This window comes from Protopterus annectens, chromosome 12.part0 (genome assembly GCF_019279795.1).
Source record: "Protopterus annectens isolate FY-2018-M chromosome 12.part0, PAN1.0, whole genome shotgun sequence".
Classification (NCBI taxonomy): Eukaryota; Metazoa; Chordata; order Ceratodontiformes; family Protopteridae; genus Protopterus; species Protopterus annectens.
Window position 1 is genome coordinate 493,596,240 of NC_056746.1, and position 23,617 is coordinate 493,619,856.

The following is a 23,617-nucleotide window of genomic DNA, read 5'->3' on the forward strand; positions in this document are numbered from 1 at the left end:
CAGCAATGGTAGGCCTAGAATACCCAAGTGAAGAGGGTATCAGTACAGAGAAAAACAAAGTGCATAGAGATTTTTTTTTTTAACTAGAAAATGAGAAAGTGGATATAAAGTCTACCAACTATGGTAGCAAAGATTTCACTGAAGTGAAAAACAGAGCAAAAAGAGAAAATGTATAGTTGAGAGTTTTTAAATCGAATATGAAAGACTAACGAAGAGAAAAAGAGACTATAACAGATAACTAGAGAATTTATAAAATATAATTGTACTTAGCTCGAGAGATTTGGAGATGTGTCTGACATTGGAAGCAGCAAACAAAATCTGAGGTAAAGTGGAGAGAAGCATTATGGGAAGGAAGAAGAGCTCGAGAGTTTTTGGTCTTCATGGGCTACAGTACGGCAGAGTCCATTCTGATTTTGGAACTGAACCCACAGGTCAAGGAATAAATGAAGACCGTCAACATCAGATCAAGACTTAATGAGCAGGTGAATTTTTAGGCAAATCTGTTCTAGTGGCTTTGTGTCGATTACTTCTTGTTCAAAAACCTCAGTCATCTGTGACTCAGGATACATAGAATGCTCGTCAGGACCGTATCCGTAAGAATTCCTAGGGCAAAAAAATAAGGTTAAATTTTTCTGTAATTTAACCTCCCCTTGTGCAGAGGGGCTAATGACAACCAGGGCCTTTACAAGCCCAGCCATGTACCCCAACTGTGTCCCCATGTAACATGGGCGCATATTTGGAGGGGTATGTAAGTTAGGAGGTTACTAAAGTTTTAGTGGAAGGGGAATGTTAGTCATGGAGTATTTACTCTGGGAGCCAGGGAATATTAACTGTGGGCCTCTGTCTCTCAGAGACATTGGGGTCAGACCATGGTCACTTTTTTCAATTTCTCACTGAAGGGCCAAGGTTATATTTGAATAGGGATAGGGACAGACTCTGCTTCACACAAATGGGAAGTGAATTCCAGAACATGGGGATCCTTTGAAAAACATATGCGTCTCAGCAGCATGGGAATTCAAGGACCAGGGACTTTGCGTCACTGAATACTAGTCATCAATGCAATGCAGGACTGAAGAAAAGGCTGACACTACACATAAAATAATTACATGTACAAGAAGAAATGTAGAATGACATAACAGCTATAATAATTATCATAAGGAACACATGACCACTTGGAAGTAAGTAACTGAAATACACCTGTTTTTCCAATGAACAGTCAAACTATGCAATCTGCTAAGCTAAGAATTCAGGAGTAAGAACTCAACTTTGCTTATTATAACCACTATAAATGCTACTGCAGACTGGCAGAGAAAAGAACCACCTCAGTGTTCACAAGTAAAACAATGCTCCATAACCCAGCTACCTCTCTACTTTTATGAATACAGTTCTAACCCAAAACCAGGCGCAAAGGTCTACTTAAGCACATGAAGATTTATGAATATGTGTGCTATGATTTATGAATATATGTACTGTTTATTTAAAGGTTCTACTGTTCTCAGAGCAGCAAGAATGGCTATATCAGAATTTACTTAATCCAGTAGGAAAAGCAATATAACAGTTATCTAGCTGTAACGAATAACCAATGTAACATAAGATACACAGATATAGATATATGGTTGTATACATCTATGTGCATACATGATCACTACACTTATCAAGTGATACACAGTCGACAATGTTCTAAAGTCAGTATATATGTTCAACGAACTGCAATAGATTGGATACGGTTATATCGATAACGATTTAAAGAGTTGCTGTTATATTTATATCTCTGTAAGGTTAGACACAGTTGTATCGTACATGTGGTGGTTTTGAGGAGTAATGGCCTACAGAGTTGGGAGTACTCATGTTGTGATAATGGAACTGTGTGTGGCTATGTGAGACAGCACAGACAGCGGTGGAGATAGGAATCAGGGCTTGTAAAACTTTAAATGGCAGCAGTGTGTAAATTCATCTGTGTTGATGTCAAAAATAATAGCACAGTGGTTCAAGTGGAGAACAGTGTCAGTTTGTTCAATTGAAATTCCCTAGATCTTCCTTTACAAGTACAGGAGATCACATGATCACACATTGGCACTGTAAGCCAGGAATCTGTTTGTAATGCTAGTTTACCTACATGTATAGTGTGCAACCACCCAGGAGGTAGGTGAAGTTCTGAGTGCTTTTACTCCGGGCTGCAGTACAGTAGGGAAGACCACAGTCTGCATAGCCGAAATTTATTTGTTGATTAGTTGTGCTTTTTAACTTATTTTTGCTGCTGGGGTGTGTGTATCACAGTGCCAATAATGAGGCACAAACATACGGGGGTTTCACTTTCCCTGCAGCTCTGTCCACAGAGCTAAAAGTAAGGTGAGATTGGCAGCGCCCCCACATGGGGGGGTGCAGAGGGGCTTGCCCCCAAGCAAAATACAACATTTCCAGTACAAGTTTGTGGTCTCTTGTGTATACTGTTGAGTATGTTAGTACAACTGCTGTGTTAAGTCATTAAACATTATCTTATCTAAATTTGTTTGCTTCCAACATACTAGGGTAAAACAAGTTGGCATGGAACTGATAGGACATATAATTGTGCATACTTTTTATATATGAATAAACACAATTTTATATATATATATATATATATATATATATATATATATATATATATATATATACATATACATATACATATATATAAAAAACAGTACTAATCAGGGAATTGTTTCACCGAAAGTACAAATAACGTAACGGCCATATTGTCGAAAAATAGCTTTTAATGTATGTCGACATTTTACAGCATTAACAATGCCACCCTTGCCATAACTCCCTAACCGCTACACCTAACATCAACTTTATGCAGGGGGGCAAGCCCCCCTGCACCCCCCTGTGGGTTTCAACAATTGCACCGCAAAATTTCAATGGTAAACCAATACATTAAAAGAAAAAAAAATGTCAATCCTAAAGGATCAAAACAATACAATGAAAACACCCACAAAACTGTTTTTTGTAAGGGGACAATCCCTGCGCACTCCACTTCCCCCACTAATTGCATATACCTAATCTGAGATTGCTCTACAGTGGGGAAAGGGCAAAATCCCTAATCCCCACTGTTAGTGATCTTGCACAAAGTTAATGCTAGTAGAAGTGATCAAATGAGTTCCGGTTCTGCTGCTGGAAAAAAAGTTCGGTATTATTAACACCTGGTTATATGGACGGTTTGTAAAAACAAAATGCTGTTATCTCAAAAGCCATTCAGGACTCAAATAAAGTTTAGCGCTTTCATTTGTTTAATACAAGAACTTCATCGGAACTAAATGTCAACTATAAACCACCAAAATTTATACAAATCATTTACATCAATTAACCAATTAAATTAATGGTAAAAGAATTTTAATTACTTAAACCAGCCTCTAAAAATTTAAAGGGGCAGTTTAATATAATTTATTGTTCAAAAGACATTTAATATTATTAACATCATTCAAACCCGGCTTTTTACCTGCTCTTACTTTATAATTAGTATAGGTTAGTACACAGTATATCAAAGAAGAAATGGTTCTCAAAATCCAGGCTAAATTCACACTGTCAAAGCTCTCAGTTCAATATAAGCTCACAAATTATAAGACAATTACAAAAGTACAAACAGTACATTTAAACACTATACCTTGTGGTTAAATCTAGGAATTGATCCGCTGAGTCACCACTGTTAAGTGAAGAGCAGCTTGGTGACGATACTTCTTCTGACAACACGAATTCTTCAACAATAAACCTGAAGGACACACGATCGAGAATACTGAGTGCCATAATGCAGAATTTTCACAAATCCTTTATTAAATGGCTATAATATACCGTACAATCTTTCTGAAGTGTTCTTATTGCAACTTTCTAGAAAAAAAGTGCATACCCTTCTTTAAATTAGAAGCACAGTATTAATAGACTAGGACAGAACAGCTATGGGCGTCAATTAATAGTTTCTGAAGTCCATCCTCTCCAATACCAGAAAAAAATACTCTTAGCTCTGTTCATAAAAATGAAGATAGTACATTCTGTCAAGGTCACAGTGACACTGATAAAGCACTTAAGCTCTGGTGTCTCAGAATCATGTCAATGTGGCCTCCGTGTGGCTTGTTCCCCAGTAGCTTTCCATTGAATGCACAGTTGCTAAAAAACACACAGACTTCTTTCTGCCTAACGACAAAATACAAACTCCAAACATAAAATGACCATTGTTCTTTCTATAAATCCTTGCTTTAGGTTAACCATTATTTGGTACTGGGATTTTAATCTGCCCCTTGAGGAAAACAGTCCTGTACTTGGGGTGCTGTGTCCCACTGGGGAGAAAACTGGTAAATGCCCAGACATATTAAAGGGCAAATATCTTCTAGCTTCTCTCTACATTTTTCAGGAATTACAAACTACATTTGAAAGATGAACTTGCTATTTGCTCCTCTTTTTTAATTCTTATACTAACTCCTAATTCATAACATCAAATCTTGTTTACTGGCTTTTGTACAAATTGCTGACATTTTGGGATAAGGAAGGGTTCCCTTACCCCTGACGTTAAGTGACTTCTAAGTTTATATAGTGTGTGTGTGTGTGTGTGTATGCATATATATATATATATATATATATATATATATACATACACACATACACACACACACACACACATATATACGCACACACACAAGTATACATACATATACATACAGCACACTAATGTTTATGGACACCAGGCTTGATTTAAAGCTATGTGTTTCTAAAGTTCAGTCAAGCAATCCATTTATAATGTGCTGATGAGGTCACTAAAAAGGCCAAATGAAACATGTGCACAGCTACTAGGGTTTGGCTTTATTGACCTGAAAGTACCCATAAAGATTTAAACATTAAAAAGTCATGGATATTCAGAGGCCATGCACCTGAATCATTGTAAATCCTGAAAGGGTCATTTGCATCTATCGCGTGGGCCACTATTACAATTACAGAAGGTTTAAGGTATTACACAGTGAAAACTTTATCTTGGATAGGTTTTATTGCAGTTTTTACTTAATGGTTACTGTAACTTTTGTAACCTTTGGTATGTTTATATATATATATATATATATATATATATATATATATATATATACATACATACACACACACACACACACACATACACACACACACACATATATATGCAGACATACCATATATAAATACACACACACAAAAATGGGGTAGGGGTATAGAGGAAGAAACAAGAAAATAAGTGTTTTACAGTTATGGTGACGACTTGTGCTGTTGGCTTTTTGTTTTTTTTTAATGAACTTAAGTATAACTGAATTGAGCTATGTTAAATGTCATGTATCTAAATGAAACACCTTAACACATTAGGAAACATGTAAAATTACTCTACAATACTGTCTCTACAGTGAATAAATGTCATGTATTCAAATGAAGCATCTTAAGACATAAAACAACAAAATCATTCCACAACACTCACTCTTGAATTTGGTACTGCAGTGAACTAAGTCCACTGCACCTGTTTAGAGTTAACTATCCCTGCACAGCTCACAGTTCTGAAAGAAGGTGCTATTCTTCACCTGACCTTAATACCTACAACTGGCTGCCTCTAAGGCCCTGCAAACTCCCGGCAGGTGTATTCCCCGCTCCGCTTCGCGCCCCACCCTGCCCCCATATCCCACCCGCCCCCAGTACCCCTAAATTTATAGATATATCTAGCCCATCCCACCCTATCTTCCTCCCTATCACGCCTGTCCTCCAATTCACAACTCCTCCCCCCTCACTCCTAGCCAACTCCCAAAATAATTAAGTGCCTCCTCCTATTTCACTCCATCCCACAAGCTACCTCCTTCTTATTACCATGGCCAAAACTATGTATTCCTTCATCTCTTCACTAATATTATTTCTTCCTATCTTGTACCTCCTATCAAGATACGAACACCAAACACTCATAGGAATTCCCCTTCCCAAGGCACACACTACCACACAGGCACACTTACCTCCTAACACAATAGCACCCTCTCTCCACCCTGCAAAAACTCTAGGCCTCAATAAAACTCATCTAACCCTTCACTACCCTAGCTTAACCAAAAATAAATCTCAACTCAAATTACTAAGCAAACTCCATAGATTCCTAGAGCACCTAAAACAATGCATTACCCAACATGGTGACATTCACCCAAATCCAGGCCCCACTACTAATCATGATTCTGTCACCTCAACATTACCCCAAGCTCCTAATAACTCCCTCCTCATCTTTCACCTTAACCTGAGAAGCATAAACAATAAGGTACATAGCCTACATGCTATGATAGCCACACACTCCCCAGATATCTTGTGTCTATCAGAAACATGGCTCAAACCTGCCACAAAGGATGAAGAAATTCTCCCACCTGGCTATAATATCTTAAGGATGGATCGAATAACCAAAAGGGGCGGAGGAATAGCTGTAATGTTTAAGAACAGACTTATCAGGAACCCTCTGCATCCTCCCCAGGTCTCTAACATAGAACTTATTTCACTAAAGATTTGCATTAACACCCAAAAATGCATCAATCTTGTTGTAATCTATATCCCACCAGGGAAGAACCTTGAAAACCTAGAGCAAACTCTAAGTTGGTTAGCCGCCAACTACCCTCAAGAAACCATAGTACTGGGGGATTTCAATATTGACTGGTCCCACTGCTCCACCAACCCAAATCCCCACCCAATCAATCTATATGGCTTCTCCCAAAATATTACATCTCCAACTAGAATTGGTAATATTCAGCAAAAAGAGAGCACGATTGACTGGATTCTCACCAATAAAGATCCGAACAACTATACCACTGGTACCCTCCCAAATGACCTTAGTGATCACCTTGTCACTTACATTTTAAAACACAAACTTTCTTGTACCAATCCGCCCTTATACAAACTTGTTAGAAATAGAAAAAAGTTTAACCCAGAACTATTCCTTGCGGAACTAAAAGCCTGCAATTGGTCAATCCTAAATACTCTACCCCTAGCCGAGAGTGTCTCATACTTTAATGACACTTTCTTAAACATTCTCCACTCTCATGCCCCAAAACCGCAAATTAGAACCAAAGACCGCATAGCTCCCTGGTTAACAAAAGAAACCAAAATGAAAATTAAACTCCGTGACCAGGCTTGGCACAAATGGAGAGCTACCAAAACCCCCCTAGACCGTATTTTATTTCAACAACTAAGAAACTCAACAAAATCGGACATAACTCGAGACAAAAAACAATATTACAGTCACCTCCAGGACAAATACCGACTAACCCAAAAAAGTTCTGGGCTGGTTTTAATAACCTCCTCTATCCTGGGAAATCAACTACACCAACCCCTGAGAATCTCACTGGTCAAGAACCAGAGGTAGTAGCCAACACCTTTAACACTTTCTTTACTGAGACCATCCAGTCCTTAGCCAATCATCTACCTTCCTCTTCCCCCTCCTTAACTCTTCCTGATGACACACCTCCTCTCTCCTTTAACTTACAACCAGTTTCTACCTCCTATATCCGTACCCTATTAAAAAAACTGAAGCCGTCCACCCTAGCGGCCGATCGCCTCCCAGCGGAATACCTACAAATATCGGCTGATGTCATTGCCTATCCTATATCAATCCTGATTAATAGATCTTTAACTGAGGCTACAATCCCCCCTACTTGGAAAATATCATATATTATTCCACTTCATAAGGGAGGTTCCTCCACAGAAATATCTAACTATCGACCCATTGCAATATTGTCTCCAATAGCTAAAATAATGGAACGGTGCGTTCACAAACAACTCCTACACTACCTCACCCTCAATAATCTCCTGTCCACAACCCAGCATGGCTTCCGCCCCCACCACAGTACAACCACTGCCCTACTCTCCTTTGTCGACTCAGTCAATAGTAACCGTAACAAAAAACTAACATCTTCTGCTCTCTTCCTCGACCTATCAAAAGCTTTCGATATGGTTAATCACCAGCTATTACTACACACCCTACAAACCCTCCATCTTGACAAACTAGCCCTATGCTGGTTTAAGGATTACCTCACTGGCAGGCAGCAAGCAGTCCGATGGCAAAATAGTCTATCTCACCTGCTCTCAAACAACATTGGTGTTCCACAGGGCTCCATACTTGGTCCCTTTCTTTTCTCTGTTTTTATAAATGATCTCCACACAGTCATCCCCAGAGCCACCTGCATTCAATATGCAGATGACTCAACCCTGATCTGTTCTGATCGGTCTCTTCAGAATCTCCAAGCAGCCACCCAACAATGTTTCGCTAAAGTTGAAAAATGGTTCTCCGGCGGAAACTCATACTCAACCCGAGAAAAAGCTAGCTACTTCTATTTTCGCCCACATCCACCAATCCACTGACCCAAGAACCCCCCCCTGATAACCCAAGGACCTTCTTTGTGGAATCATTTAATGGCACCATCATTGAGCCCGTCCCCTGTACCAAACTATTAGGTGTCACTATTGACCACAAGCTTAAATTCGACATGCACCTTGCCCAAACCATAAAGTCAGTTAACAAGAAACTTGGCTCCATGTACAGAATAAAGAACTTTCTCACTCCTCATGCCAAATTAACTATCGCTCGAACCCATCTCCTTTCCACCTTACTATATGCCTCTCCGATACTATCATTCCTCAACAAACGTGAGCTTAATAACCTCTCTACCACCTACCATCATATTGCCAGATTTGTAATAGGCACACCCTATCGTACCCACCACTGCCTCAACCTCAAGAAACTAGGCTGGCTGGAACTGCCCAATCTTCTTAAACTAAACCAACTCACTGAAGCATTCAAAATGATTAATCAACCAGAGAAAACCCCTTTGCTGAGCACAATCCTGACCCCCTACACCAACTTAAGTTGCCTTCGATCCTCAAACAGTACTCTGATACTAACCATCAAATCTAATAACAAGGGCGATGCTCTTTTTGCTAACTCCATTGGAAAGCTATGGAATTCCCTTCCCAACAACCTTAGGCTCATGACCTCACTCAATCTATTCAAAACTAATCTCAGAGAATTTCTTAAGTCTCAATGGTTATGCCCATGTTCCAACCCTGACTAATCCCAATAGGTCTATCTGTACCTAATCTCTCTTCTGCCTCTCAAGCTTACCTAGTACTTTTCTATCCTCCACATGCATCTATATCATTTGATCATCTTATAAAATCCCTATCTAACTATCAGCTTGGATATTTAAAATGCTATTTATCCGTGTATTATTATATTAATGTAGTTTATTGTAGATAATTGTTTAGTGATACTACTGTTAAATTTGGGAGCTTTTCTCCCCGGGCCTCTACTGAAAAAGGACATGTATCCAGCTAGACTAGCCCGGTCAACAAATGTAAAATAAATAAATAAAATAAATAAATAATTCCAATTTTGGAATCTGAATACATAGTAACCTTATTTAATTCTGTGCATTTTTCCCTGAAAAGACAGTACTGTTCTTTCTTTTTACATATACTTTTCTGCAAGCATCAAGACTAAAGAGTGCCATCTATCTGTACAAGACTTGGCCTTGTGTGTCCTATTTCAGATTTCTTTTTACCAAAACAAATTTAAGTGCACAAAGTTGTTGACACATTGTGTTTTTTTTTCAGAGGCCAGAGTCTGGTAGGCTGTAGAAATGGTTTACTTCCACTTCCACATCAACAGAAAATACAAGGTCACTGTACCAAAACTAATGGAAGGGGTACCTGATGACCCCAAAATATATGTAACACAGCTTCCTAATGACTTAACATGAGCAAAGGCATTGTACCCGTACGTACTGAAACAGTGACTTATTTCCAGAAAGATGGACCTGGGTGGGTGGGGGGTAAATACCCCCCTAAAAATTATATAATTTAGGGAAAAGGAGAAAAATTTAAGTTACCATGCTTAACCTGGACAGCTGCCAGATATGAGGAGTTCACAACTTTCATGTAACACAGTTTGGCACAAGATTTCAGTATGTGACTGTATGCTGAATATATTACCATGGATATCGCATTAAACAGCAAGCACTGATTTACATAAACATCTGCCTGTGAAGTGCTCTCAAGAACCCTGCTCTAATCTGGACAGGATTCAAGATGACTGTCTAGATACTGAGGCTCCTGAATAGGGTTTCCACTTTTTCAAATGCCCAAAGTGGGACATTTTTTGTAGAAATTTGAGATTTTGCAGAACAAAACATACCTAAAGCCAGTTAAAAAGACAGAGCTTCACATTTTTGCCAAAACAAAAGCTTATTCTTGTAACACTTGTGTTGCGTATGCTATTTCATATGATATTTAGGTGTTTCAGATACAAAAATAACTTTTATGCAACTACTACAGAAAATTTATGATATTTTTTTTGTCCTAAAATGTCAGGACCTTTGCCATTTTTTAGTTTTTTTTCTCAGGACGCAACTGCCCAAAGAGGGGCTATCCCCTCGCAAAGAGGGACAGGTGGTAACCCTACTCTTGAATGTTGAGCAGGATCGGATTCAATCCTGCTTCAAATCACATTTTTTATTTCTTCTCCAAACTGGAAGACAATCTTAAGTTCAGAGAAGGGTTGCAGACATCAACATATCTAAACTAGTTTCAAATCTCAGAAGATTCTAACTTCAGAAAATTATCAATATCAGTGGCTCAGTAAGTAGCACAACTAAGCTCTGAACAGAAAACTGAGGGTTCTATTCCCACATTAGGTGCTTGGATTCTTCTTCTTCTTTTGGCTTTTCCCGGTTAGGGGTTGCCACAGCGGAACTCCGGTCCGCTAATGATTGGCAGTATATTTTTACGGTGCCGAGGTGCCAGCTCGACACCCAACCTTCAACAAAGGCACGTCCATTCACGCATGTCTTTCGAAAGCCAGCCACTTGACCGTAGGGAGGACATGCAGACTCCACACAGAATGTGCTCCAGCAGAGAATTGAATCGGAGAACCTCTTGCTGTGAGGCAACAACGCTACCGCTGCACCACCGTGTTCTACATTGGTGATTGGATTAATTTTCTAATACTGACACTGCAATGCAGCATGGGGAGGACATTTCGAAATGTGCTCCCATACGCCTGAATAGCTCAGGTAGATGTAGGAGATCCCATAACACTTATAATAGGTTCACAAGTATGTACTAGGCTAATGATCAACAGCACATTTTTACATCTAGCCATGCATCCCACATCTCTTACAAGTTCTGGTATCCTTGATAAGTGTAAGCAGGGGCTTGGGAGATTAAACATTTACAAGCAGGGGCATAGGAGATGAACCATTTACAGGGTGCCGGTGTCCTTTATAGACATAGGTGTCAAACCAGGGATGAATTTCCTGTTCCCCATCAAAATGTCCAAGTCACCTGAATTGAGTTAGAGAGGAACTCTGCTTCACATGGATAAAGATACTCTTCCAGAGAAGGGGTAGTCTCTAGGATACATACTTGTCTTTCCAGCAGGTCCTATTTATATCACAGACAATGTTTAAGTCTTTAGAAAGGGTAATTCTGATGCTGTCAAAAACAGAGTACAGGAGCTTTATTTATGTACCATTTTTTTCATTCACTATATATACATGCTCTCAGTATTACTCTTTCATATTTTAGACATGCAATATTTTTCAGCAAGTTTCTTTGCCCCAAACCTCTCTACCACAAACATTTCCGTGTTCTCCTTGTTGCATAACAACATGTAGTATTGTGAACTCGTACCGTTTCATCACACCTACATTTCCCAGTATTCCATAAAGTTATTAACAGTATCTTATCCATCAATTCAACTGCATTTCTATCCGTATTTCTATATTCTCCATATGCCTTAAAACACACGTATTCATATTGTTCTTTAAAATTCGGCCAAAATGTTTCTATTTTTACTTATCACAAAACATGTTCAATTGATTCTTCAAATTTCCCACACTTAAATCTTTCCCCTAGTTGCTTATATATCATTTGTCCTTTGACAGGTAATTTACTTAATACATCTCCACAAAATGACCAAAGCCTCCCGAACCTCTTTAAATATTTCTGTCTTTCCCGCACTTATTATTTTCCACATTACACTTCCCACAGTAATTTTTGATTCTAGTCTTATCTCCTTGAAAACCCAAAAGCCATGTCAAGATGCCAAATATACAACAGGATTTATTAATCATATACAACACTCCTCTTCAAATAGAATTTAATCTGGAACCACATATAATGCTCAATATGCCCTGGTCAAATGTCCCCTAGGCAGCAGGATTAGTACCTTGGGTCTATCCTGAAAATAGGACATATGCCATGTGGGAGTAACCCAGACAACATGCATACATAACTAAACTTAAATGCAGCAAGATCCAAACTGGGTAAACATTCCTAGATGTTCTCCAGACAATCACAAAGAAGATAAAATATCAAACAGTACTTCTAATAAGATGCATCCATTGAAAGAAAAACTGCCACCACAGGAGGGTTGCAATGGTGAGGAAAAGAGTGCATCTGGGTAGCAGTTGTAGGACAACATGAGTTGGGGTTGTCAATGGGGGATCTGAATGATCATATCAGGACAGACAGAAGATGTTTGGGTCCATATGAGTGAGACAACAGAAAAGAAAAAAAAAAAATTGGTCATTCTAGACTTCTGTTTGGACAATGGATTGATGTTAGCCAACACATGGTTCACCAAGACAAATAGTCACAAGATCGCATACTAGAACACTGATGACTAGAGTGGTCAATATGCAACTCAGGTAGTCTACCTCCAAGTAAGGAAAGAACACCGAAGTACAATCAGAGCTTGCAAAGGCATCCTCAGTTAAACAGTCAGCTTGCAGCATAAAGCATCGGTGGCCACAATCGGCTGCATGCAACGGTTAGAGAAGGTTTGAAATCATCAGAGACTAGACTGAGTACCAAGACATTGACTGGAGTGAAAGCACAAGAGTTCTTGGAAATAGTCAGGATTCTGCTACTGCAGAAAGACAAGGAAAATAGGTGAAGTTGAAGAAGATTGTCAGTGTCTCAAAACAGCATGTGTGAAGGCTAAAGAACAGATATGTGGACGAGCAAAGTTTGGAAGTAAGATATATAAGGTAAACCAATGGAGGAATTCAGAAGTCCAGAACGTTATCAAAAGGAAGGAGTACAGGAAAATGTGAGTGACAGAAAAGACAGACCAGGCTAAGGAGGAGTACTAGTTGGATAACCAAGAGTTTAAGAGACACGCTGCAACAGAAAAAGAACACGGTATCAGAGGCGCTACCAGCTTCTGGAAAGTGACTCAGCAAATGGTACAAAGATGCTCAATCAGGATCCAAGGAAAAGCCACAAAGCTAAAGATAGTTAGACGCCATTCATAAGGAAAGCTAGCAACAATCTGCTCACTAGTCAACAGGACATCAAAGGCAAATGAAAGAAGTACTCATAGCAGCTTCTGAAAGAACACACAGACTCTTTACAGCCTCATACATCGCCTATGAAGAAAGAGGAAGAACCACCCTCACTAGAAGAACACCACCACTAAGAAAAATGAAGTCAGGGAAAACAGCAGTCCGAGATGAGGTCGTGACAGATATAATCAAGATATTGGGACAGTTAGGAGAGAAATGGCTCCTTAGGGCTCTCATAGCGGTATTGAGAGAATAAGTAATTCAGTGACAGTGTACAGGAACATGGGGACATTCACAGTTGTGTGCAGTACCGAGGTATCAAACTCCAGTCACACTCATGAAAGTCCAGGACAGAGTTACTGATAAACAGATATGCAGAGTCGTAGAAAGTAAGATAGGAGATGAGTAGTATGGATTCAGATCAGGATGCAGTACAACTGCTCAAATGTTTGCAGTGAAATAGATAGTGAAGAAGAAGCTGGGGATAAGGGAAAAGTCCAAGTGGCATTCCTAGTCTTGGAAAATGCATATGACAAGGTCACAATAAAAAAACCTGTTTAGGCAATCCAGCGTTGATTCAAAGTCCTGGAAACATTAGTAGAATTTGTGCAGGCTATGTGCAAGGTCACAATGATGCAAGTATGAACAGTGTTCAGATGCACACAGGACTTCCCAGTGGGAGTGGGTGGTTATCAGGATTCATCTGAAATCAGTGCTGTTAATGCAGAAGATGGACTACATTTGCAAACAGGTCAGAAAAGACATATCAACAAAGTTAATGTGGCATTACAAGCAGACTCTGAATAGGAAATTCAGCAAATGATATGGGAAATAGAATGCAAAAGGCACATGGGATAAAACTGGCAGCAAATGGGAGGAATCAGAAAAAGGTAACCATTGATCTTGAAGGGAAAGCAATGGAACAGCTTAAAGCATCTAGAAGGGGTGGCTGAGAAGAGGGGAAGTCTGAATGAAGACATCAAAGACAGAATCAGAGTTGCTGCAGCCAGCTGGCAGAGAGCTGTGGTTAATGTGAATCACTAAAGAATGCCAAAGAAGCTAAAAAGTAAGGTAAGGCAACAGACTATGGTGGTTTCGGCTCATATGCAGGAAAACAAAAGATGAGGATATCAAGCTAAGAATTGGATTAAAGTGCACGACAGAAGACCTGCAATCGTTAACTGCAACTGTAGAAAAAGTTAACACTGGCACCTGAATCAAGTCAGGTGGTCAGAATTAATGCGATACCCTGACTCCATGTAGAAAAAAATGGTGGGGAAAAAAAAGAGTTGATGATGATGACTATGGTACATCCAGATCATTTTACCTTCGGATAAAAAAGTCTGCAAATTCATATTTAACTGCATCAGAAAATAATGCACATGAACAAGGTTTACTAGCAAACATACCTGATTCTCCAAAAAACATATTATATACTACCTCATCTAAAGAAAGCCATCTTGCCTATTTTATTAATTTACTTTTGTTAACAGAGTTTATTCCACTAGGTGTGTGGCTTACATTCAGGGGACTATTTGGCCAGGATACCACAGAAATTGCCCTGCAATGTTGTTGTTGTTGTTGTTGTGTCTTTCGGCTTTTCACGGTTAGGGGTCGCCACAGCGGAACTCTGGTCCGCTAATGATTGGTAGTTGATTTTTACGTGCCGAGTTACCAGCCCTGACGCACAACCTTCAACGAAGGCACACCCATTCACGCATGTCTCTACGCAGAAGACGCTCTAGCTGAGAATCGAACTGGACAGCGTCTTACTGTGAGGCGACAACACTACCGCAGCACCACCACCGCAGATAGAAATTGCCCTGCAATAAGAGGATATTTTCCCCTTGTGTTGCGATTAAAGTATTCAACAATGTCTGCCACAGACAAGCATGGATAGTAATGAAAAGTTACGGGAAAGGAAAAAAAAAAGAAAAAGAAAGTAAATGAGTTGAAATCAGTGTATGATGTATCCCGGGTAAACGTACATGGCAAATGGACTGATAGCAGAAAAATAATTAAGCTAGGAAAAAAGGGGTATGTGTGGGTTACTGCATGAAAGAGGCAATATTTGTATTGTGACAAATGCTGTTACTGATAACTGTAATAAGAAATTACAAAATGCAAGACGGAAAAGTGAAAACAAATGATTTGTGTTACTTTTGGTAACAAACACGGACTGTGTGGAACTGATTCGTGAAAATAAACTTTGGATTAAGGAAGTGAACAAAAAATAGAAGTACTGTTGGGTTTAAGGTTGAATATGGACAAGTGTACAAATTTGGTTGAATACAATACATTTTTCTATCAAAGCACGCTTGTTAGAATTAGGAATTAATTTTAGTAAAAAGAAGAGGAAGAAATAGCGAACATTTTGGCAAAATTACAAGAAATTAGACTTTTATGAGGAACACTGTAAAGCAGACATTTAAAAGAAATTAAAAAATAAATAAATAAATAAAAGGTAAACTGGTACATTACAGAGGGTATACACATTTCCAACGGAAAAGGAGAAACAGTTATAAGAAACAATATTTGAAGCAATCTGGTGATCAACACTGAAACTGGATATAATGTATACAAGAAAGGAGGTTTAGGATTATTAAACCCAGCTGAACAGCCAGCATCCTTGCATTTGTTTTACAGAAAACAGTGTTTGATAAGAAGGCATTAATAACGACAATTATGAAAAAAATATTAACAATTTTCGAATAGTATAAAATCACATAAAATGATGAAGATCGTAGAAGAAAATGATGCGACAGAATACAAGATAAATAGTCTTACAGTCTTATGGAAGATAAAGCAGAAAATACTCCCGAGAAAAGGGAAGAATGGTAGTTCGGTAAGAATATTATACATCAGTTCCACAAGCATGGTTATAAGAAAAAGAACGGCCATGTAACGGAAAGACAGACTTTTTATGGAGACTGTTATAGAATGCTTTTAATTGATGTATTTAATGAATTAATTTTGTGACTGGTAATTTACTGTTCTTAAGTCATTTGGGAGGGATATTTAAAATTGGCTTAGTTGCTATATGAGCTGTTTCTGATGAAGTTCCAAGTGTGATTAAAAAGAAACAAAAGCGCTCAATACTGTTTCTCGGGTCTTTTGTTCACTACCAACAGTTTGCTTCAAAGCCTCCAGCCAAACTTGTTTTTACATTTTTCTGACTTTTTGCTTGAGCGGTATTCGTTTATTGTTACAGAATAAGTTACCTCGGAGACTACTAACGTCATACAAGACCGTAAAGGAGAATCAACAGAACATTTTTTTAATTTAAGATGGATACGGGATTTTTGGGAAATGACAGATAATGTATGGTCATACGGAAAGGGGATGTGATGACTTACAGTGGATATAAAACGTGTGCACACCCCTGTTAAAATGCCAGGTTTTTGTGATATAAAAAAATTAGACCACAATAAATTTTTATTTTATTTATTTATTTAACATTTGTTAACCGGGAAAGTCCGACTTGGAACGAAGCCAATTTTCAGTGGAGGCCTGGGGAGAAAGGCTCCAGATGCATGTCTTTGTAATGTGGGAGGAAACCGGAGCACCCGGAGGAAACCCACACGAACGCAGGGAGGACATGCAGACTCCACACAGAAGGCACCCCAGCTGAGAATCGAACCAGAGAACCTCTTGCTGTGAGGCGACAACGCTACCGCTGCACCACTGCGTCGTCCGAATAAATCATTTCAAAACTTTTCATACCTTTAATGTGACCTATAACCTGTACAATTCAATTGAAAAACAAACAAATCTGTTAGGGGAAAATATAAAAAATGTGCAATAAGCAGGCTGCATAAGTGAAAACACCTTTAAACTAATACTTTGTTGAAGCACCTTTTGCTTTAATTACAGCAGTAAGGTCTGCTATTAAGAACTTACCTAAACAGACTAGTCCAAAATGTACTTTTGGACATCATACAGACTGCATTTAAAGCCAGTCTCAGAGATTTTTTTCATAAGCAAGTCAGTGGCTCTTGGAAGATGTATTTAGAAGATCTCTACTATAAAAAACATCTTTACATTGTTCTAATGGGGAGAAGTACTGGGTCACAAAAACCTGCATGGACTTAATCAACAGAACAACAATACTGCAAAGTTCTGGTTGATCTCTATTTTATAGATGGCAAACTTAACTAGGAATAAGAGTATAAAATCACTGCAACCTTTTCATGTGAGGGTAAACATCCAGGTAAGATTTTAGCAAATGCTTGTGATTGCTAAACATGCAAGTTGGATTTCCATTTGCCAATAATGTAAGTCACACAAAAGACCCTCTTAGTATTTTTCATATTTCTGAATCCACTTATTTTAAAATTTACAATCATGATGATATCAATAAAGCTGAAAGACTAATAACTACCTTTAAAATATTTCTGGTCCAGTACTATCCCAAAATCAAGATGATGAAATGTCTCTCCATGTTTCAAGGAAGATAATACTGTGCTTAAAATAAGCGTTTCAAAGCTTTTGATATGGTTCATATAAATTTTCTACAAAGTTATTGCATTTCCAATTCTGTATGTTTAATGTGTTTGTAGTTCTGGCACAGGTCATGGCTGAAAAGGGTCCTTTGGACTAATTTCTTCACCAGATTATCAAAGTATGCAACAAACAAATAAACAAACAGCGCTGCTTATAAAATCTCCTCCTTCTTTAGGAGGCCATCTCTCTACTAAATCATGCTGCACTTGTTTGCTCGCTAACAAAACTACAGTTAAGACCGACACTCGACAAGGATGTCCTCTTTCAACTTAACTTTATAGCTGCTGTTACAGCAATATATGCCAAGACTACAAACCTAATCTAGTCTATTATGTTCCTTTGTATTCATCAGTTCCTGTTCTCACTCTTAACGTTTGGATTATGCAGGTACTGCATAGTACATTTAAATACTGGGGGATCCATAATACTAACGACTTCATAACCAATTTCTATCAAAACCTTAATCAAACTACTGGAAAAAGCTCAGCTAGGGCACTGAACTGATGGTGACAGACTTAACGGACAGGGCACTGAACTGATGGTGACAGACTTAATGGACAGGACAGCATCACAGTGACCAACGAAAAATGCCATATTTCTTAGAAAAAAGTAATCCATATTAATTTGATAAGAATCTTGGTCCCATAAATCTTTTGTGTTTCTTATTATAACCAAACAAAGTTATCTGATATACAGAAGGTTAGGTAATGGCACTGTGCTAGAAAATATCACTCCACATAAGACTTCCAGACGTATGGCATTTTAACTGATAATAAACTGTTCATTTCAGTTCACTTGTTAACTTACTATTTCTGAAAAACTTCACCCTAGACTGGTCTCTTATTTGTTGTCAAACAATACACTGCTCTCCGCTTGCCAAAGTATATCCACACCTGGTTTCTCATTAATCACAACATTTGAATTACTCATGTGAACTTCAACTCATTTGGTATTTCAGCTATTCCTAATAGCCAATTTTGCAAAGCAGATCGGCTTCTTATACATGCAACTATTACAATGTTAGTGTTTATTCACAGATAGTCTACAGCAGAGGTATTTTAAACAATACCCATGTCATTAATTATTCTCAGCTGTCAATGAAAATCATTTTTTTAAGTTTTTTCACTGTACTTTTATTATGTTCTGTATGGCTTCATGAATGAGCATTTTAATGATTAATGTTCAAAAGTTTCAAAAAATGTTAGTTGCTCTTTTACAAGAGCTCAGTCTATCTGCACAATAGTATTACCCAAAACAAAACTATAAACCTCTTAAACACATGCATGTTGCTTAACAAGGAGTAACTTGACCTGCAATCAGATGACTCCTAGGTCCACTTCTGGCAATCATGCTGAACAGACCTAGGGATGGTCTGAAGAGGCACCAGGAAGACGGCATCTCAACACTGCGGGATGCATCCCTAGGGTGGGAGCTAGGGATATGCCTATCCTGTGTCTCAAAACCACCAATACGAGTGGCGAGGGTGAGATACAGTATATTACTGTTGAGAAGAATCTCCATCTCTGGGAAGCCCAGGAAGCCATGAACAACGTGAACTTGCCTCTCTGAAAACTGCATCCCATCCATTCCATCAGATAAAGATTAAAGCACCAACAACTGGTAACTTATATGGTTACAAAATCATAAAAAAAAGAAACAGGCCAACAGGTGAGGAACTGAGCTTACAGCTTGCTTATGTAGTCAATGTGTTAAAACATGGAGTGTCATCAAGGGTGTGCATTTAACTCTCAGCTTGGTAACTTCTACAAGAATAATGCAGAATCCTGACTCATGGAATGGACAATCCAGCCCCAGGACCCATCACAGGGGGTCCTTGATTTTAAATAACCAGTTACATTAAGCAGGGCATTACATGCAAAAAAAAAATTAAGATAGCACAAGTATCTTAATAACAATCCACAAACAGTTTTCAATATCAGAATGATACCTCCCTGTAAATAGCCAATTGAAAAGTGGTGATCAAAAGAAATATTTGTATAAGCAATCAGTTACAGGAGTACAGTGGCAACCAAGTACTTGAAAAACGATCTCCACAAAGGAAAAATGATTCCCACAATATAAAACGTATGACTATTTCAGAAAACATAAAAGTATGAAAAAATGAACAAACGATTTGATGACAGTACTACAAAGGAGAGTCGTAAAATGCCCATTTCATAAACTGAATTATTTTTCAAGCCAAGAAACTTCATATATCATATAAGAACACAGTCAGCTGGGTTGAAGTCAAACTGTGAAGGTACAAAGCTAAAATTTCTCCCTACTCTATGTGCCACTTACGCAACGGACTAACAGCCTGCAAAACTGTTATGTTTCTTGTATGAAACTGTGCAGGGTCGTTATCTGGCACAAACTAATCTATTGACTTCACTGCTGTTATTAATCCAGACCTCAGTGTTTTGTGACGATAATCCCTCATTATGACATCCATAATGATGTGTCTGCTGCTGCTGGCCGTGTTCCTGACGATTATCAAATAAACTTGCAATTAAAATGGCAGCATGCTACCGGAAGCAGTCATAACCACCTAAGTCATGTCCAACATTTAAACTACTGGTATCAGTTATGGCTGATTCTGAGAATTACAACTTGTTTTCTTTAACTCAAAAGAAAAGAGAATTCTTACGTTACAGCACACAGTCTGAGCTTGGGATCAAAGCTGAAGATAATTAATGAAAGCTGAGATAAATACAGAAAGCAAGGAGAACATTTATCCCAGTTAAGTCTACGTCTACATACATTTACCTTGAGATCACGAAAGGATACCATATGGCAGCACGGTGTGGGCCTGTGATCTTCATTCGCTTATACAGAGTTAGATTCTTTCAGTGTCCACTTTCTCTGAGTCTCCACTCAACTCTGACCAAGTCATTCACCAGACAAGTGCTCTATGATCATCCCGTACTCTTGTACCTTGGTGGTCTTACTGGTCAGCATTAAAAACAGGAGTGTGTGTGTATGTGTGTGTGGCCATCTGACAGTGTTTGCACAGCCTCAGTACACACACAAACAAGGGAATATAACACTGCTTTGGAATATGTCACAGCATATTGGGCAATACATGCATCATAGTATATAAAAACTAATACCATTATACTTAATATTATTTCTCAGTGTACACAGATGTGAAACACACTAAGGAATTAATCATGACTCATTGTTGTTTTCATTTTTTATTAATTTCCTTGCCACTTAACAGTTGGTAGTATTTGCTACCATCCCTTATAGTACTAAACTCTGATCTGAACATATTCCCAGCAACTCTTACACCGTTAAAGGGCACGAATAATTTCCTACTAAAAACAAATTCAAACTTGTGTTTTATATTGGCTTTGGTCTTATATCTGCTTATCATGTTTTATCATTTGCAAAAAATATATATATGGTTGTCAGAAGTTTATTATTTTTTTAAAGTGCAGTCATTAGCAACATGTTCAAAAAGAAGGCTTCAGAACAGAAATTAAGTCGCACCACTACATTTATTCTCAAATATGAGATACTTATTCTAACAGAAAAACTGTTCTGCAGTGGGAATAAACTTAATTTGCTTTTAACAACCTCAGGATTTCCTCTTTCAAGTTTATAAGTACATTTTGAGCAGCATGCATACATCTCAACTGCCCACATTTTCACCTCATATTTTTTTATCTGTTCCTCATAAAAGCTGCAGTTTTATGTCAAATCACTGGAAGTTGAAGTCACTGAATAATGACAGACAATTGAGTTTCAGACTTCATATCCTTTAGAAAAATGCATGCCAATACAAATCCTGCCATTCTAGCACCTTGCTAGGTTTAGAAGAGTAATATTTAAAATCTGTCTCTATTTTTGGGCCTTGTTTTTTTTTTTTTTTTTTTTTTTTTTTTCGGTTTGGTCCAGATTTCATTTACGAAGAGGTTGACAGGTGAGGCAGCATGTCAGTAGCCTGATAAAGAAAAAGGCTCAAGTACCAGAAGGTTCTATATCATCTTTACAACTTTGACTTTAAAACCTAATAGATTGTTAATCATGGTGTAGTTATCGCACAAGAATTTGTTTTTATTTGTACAGACAGAAAGCAAACCACATCTTCTGCTCGTGGAACAGCCTTATTAGCTGCAACAAAGTAATAAAGGAAAAGACTGTGGCGTCACATGAAAAGTCTTCACTGGGAATTACCAGAAATCTTAATGAAGTACATAGAGGAAAGAATTAAAATACTGTTGTCTGCATGGCTTAAACAGTCAGATACAGTCCACTACAGCCAAAAACAAAAGCAGAAACCTTGGGACACAAATGAAATATACAAAAGGTAATAAAGCCTAAAATGTAATGCACAGTATTTGTTTTTGTAAAAAGCCTTGGTGTTCCTGTACTAATGCAGGCCTGCTAAGTGACCATAAAAGTGAACGATTATGCCATATACATCAGGAGTACAAATCGCTCCTTTGATTTACCATGTTTGGCCTTCTTAAAGAATATCACACAGGGAGTTCTCTCCATCATCTACTTCATTTATGTAGTGAATGATGAATTCCTACCCAAGGGCCTCTGCTGGGCACACCATCATAGTTGTTATGAGCCATCTAAGTCTTAAGTACACAATAATCTAGCTTACAGAGTGTTAGAGTACTGTAACATGTTTCAGTTTAAGTAATACTTTATGATGACTCTACTAAAAAGGACTGGGATGTGTTTGTGTGCCTGAAACTGAAACGGTAATGTAATGGCTTTCCAGCTGTGAAAAATAAATTAAAACAGTTACCTAACTTTCATCAGTACTCTACAAAATTCTAGAGTAAGCAGACCGGCAAGAATGATCAAGCTGCATAAAGTGGCACAAAGGGCTGTAAGCTCTGAAAAAAGGGAAATCTCTGACCGTGCTCATCTGCTAATCAACTGACCAGCAAATTCCAAAAGACTGCTCATACAAACCTATATACATCAAAAAAGGACAGCAAACACTGCTACTCATTTGCTTAACACAGACCACTGGTTTTGTAACTGCTTTCAGTGACCTTTGAGGAAAAAAAAAATCATTTAGCCCTGATGTAAACTCTAGGACTCAAAAAGAACCCCACTGCCAGCAGTAACAGCTGCATCCAGACGGTTTCTGCGATGCAGGCAATTGCAATTCAGAGACATGTTAGCTAATATGGGGAAAGACCTTAATAAGGACTAATTTGCAGGTCTCTGAATCGCCCTAAACTACTGTGAGTGCACATCAATACTTTTCTGCAATAATCTATACTGGGTGTCCATTCATCTTCTTGGCACATGCACCCCACCATTCTCGCTGTCTCTGTGTGACACACACACACACACACACACACACACACACACACACACAGAAAGGCACGCAAACTGAAGCACACAAAAACACACATACACACACACAAAATCACACATACACATCTATTTCTTATCTGTCCCCGAGTCGAAAGAATGTCTCTAACGTATACTCTTTTTCCCTGCCCCTTGTACATCATGGATGACTAGAGTCACTCAATAATGTCAAACATTAGTATCCCATTCGTCTTACTGTCTTGTAATGTACATTATAATGCTACACCTGTTGCTCTAATAACTTTTTACACAAGTCCAAATAATACTTAAAAAATTCATCCTGGTGCCATCTAGTGCCCCTTTTGCCTTTGTCCAAAAGCCAGCCCCCACACGGGATAACTCCTATTCTCTCAAAAATGTCTCAGATTTTACAGACAGCTCCTTCTATTGTCTCTTAAACATGCCCTCTCCTTTGTAACTCAGGG

The 23,617-nt window shown here is 38.4% G+C and overlaps 1 protein-coding gene across 8 annotated transcripts in view; it reads right to left on the reverse strand.

The window, feature by feature from the left end:
• The window catches only part of CARHSP1 (calcium regulated heat stable protein 1), a 963,972-nt gene that overhangs the window by 773,091 nt on the left and 167,264 nt on the right, over nt 1–23,617 (reverse strand). For 4 of the 8 annotated variants that reach the window (XM_044089606.1, XM_044089607.1, XM_044089604.1 and 1 more), the window contains exon 2: nt 3,641–3,745. The exons of 3 other annotated variants lie outside the window; for them this stretch is intronic. The gene's annotated coding sequence lies outside the window, so the exon portion shown is untranslated. Of the gene's footprint in view, nt 1–3,640; nt 3,746–3,880; nt 3,900–23,617 lie in introns of those variants that run through there. One more of the 8 variants, XM_044089609.1, reaches the window with a different exon arrangement.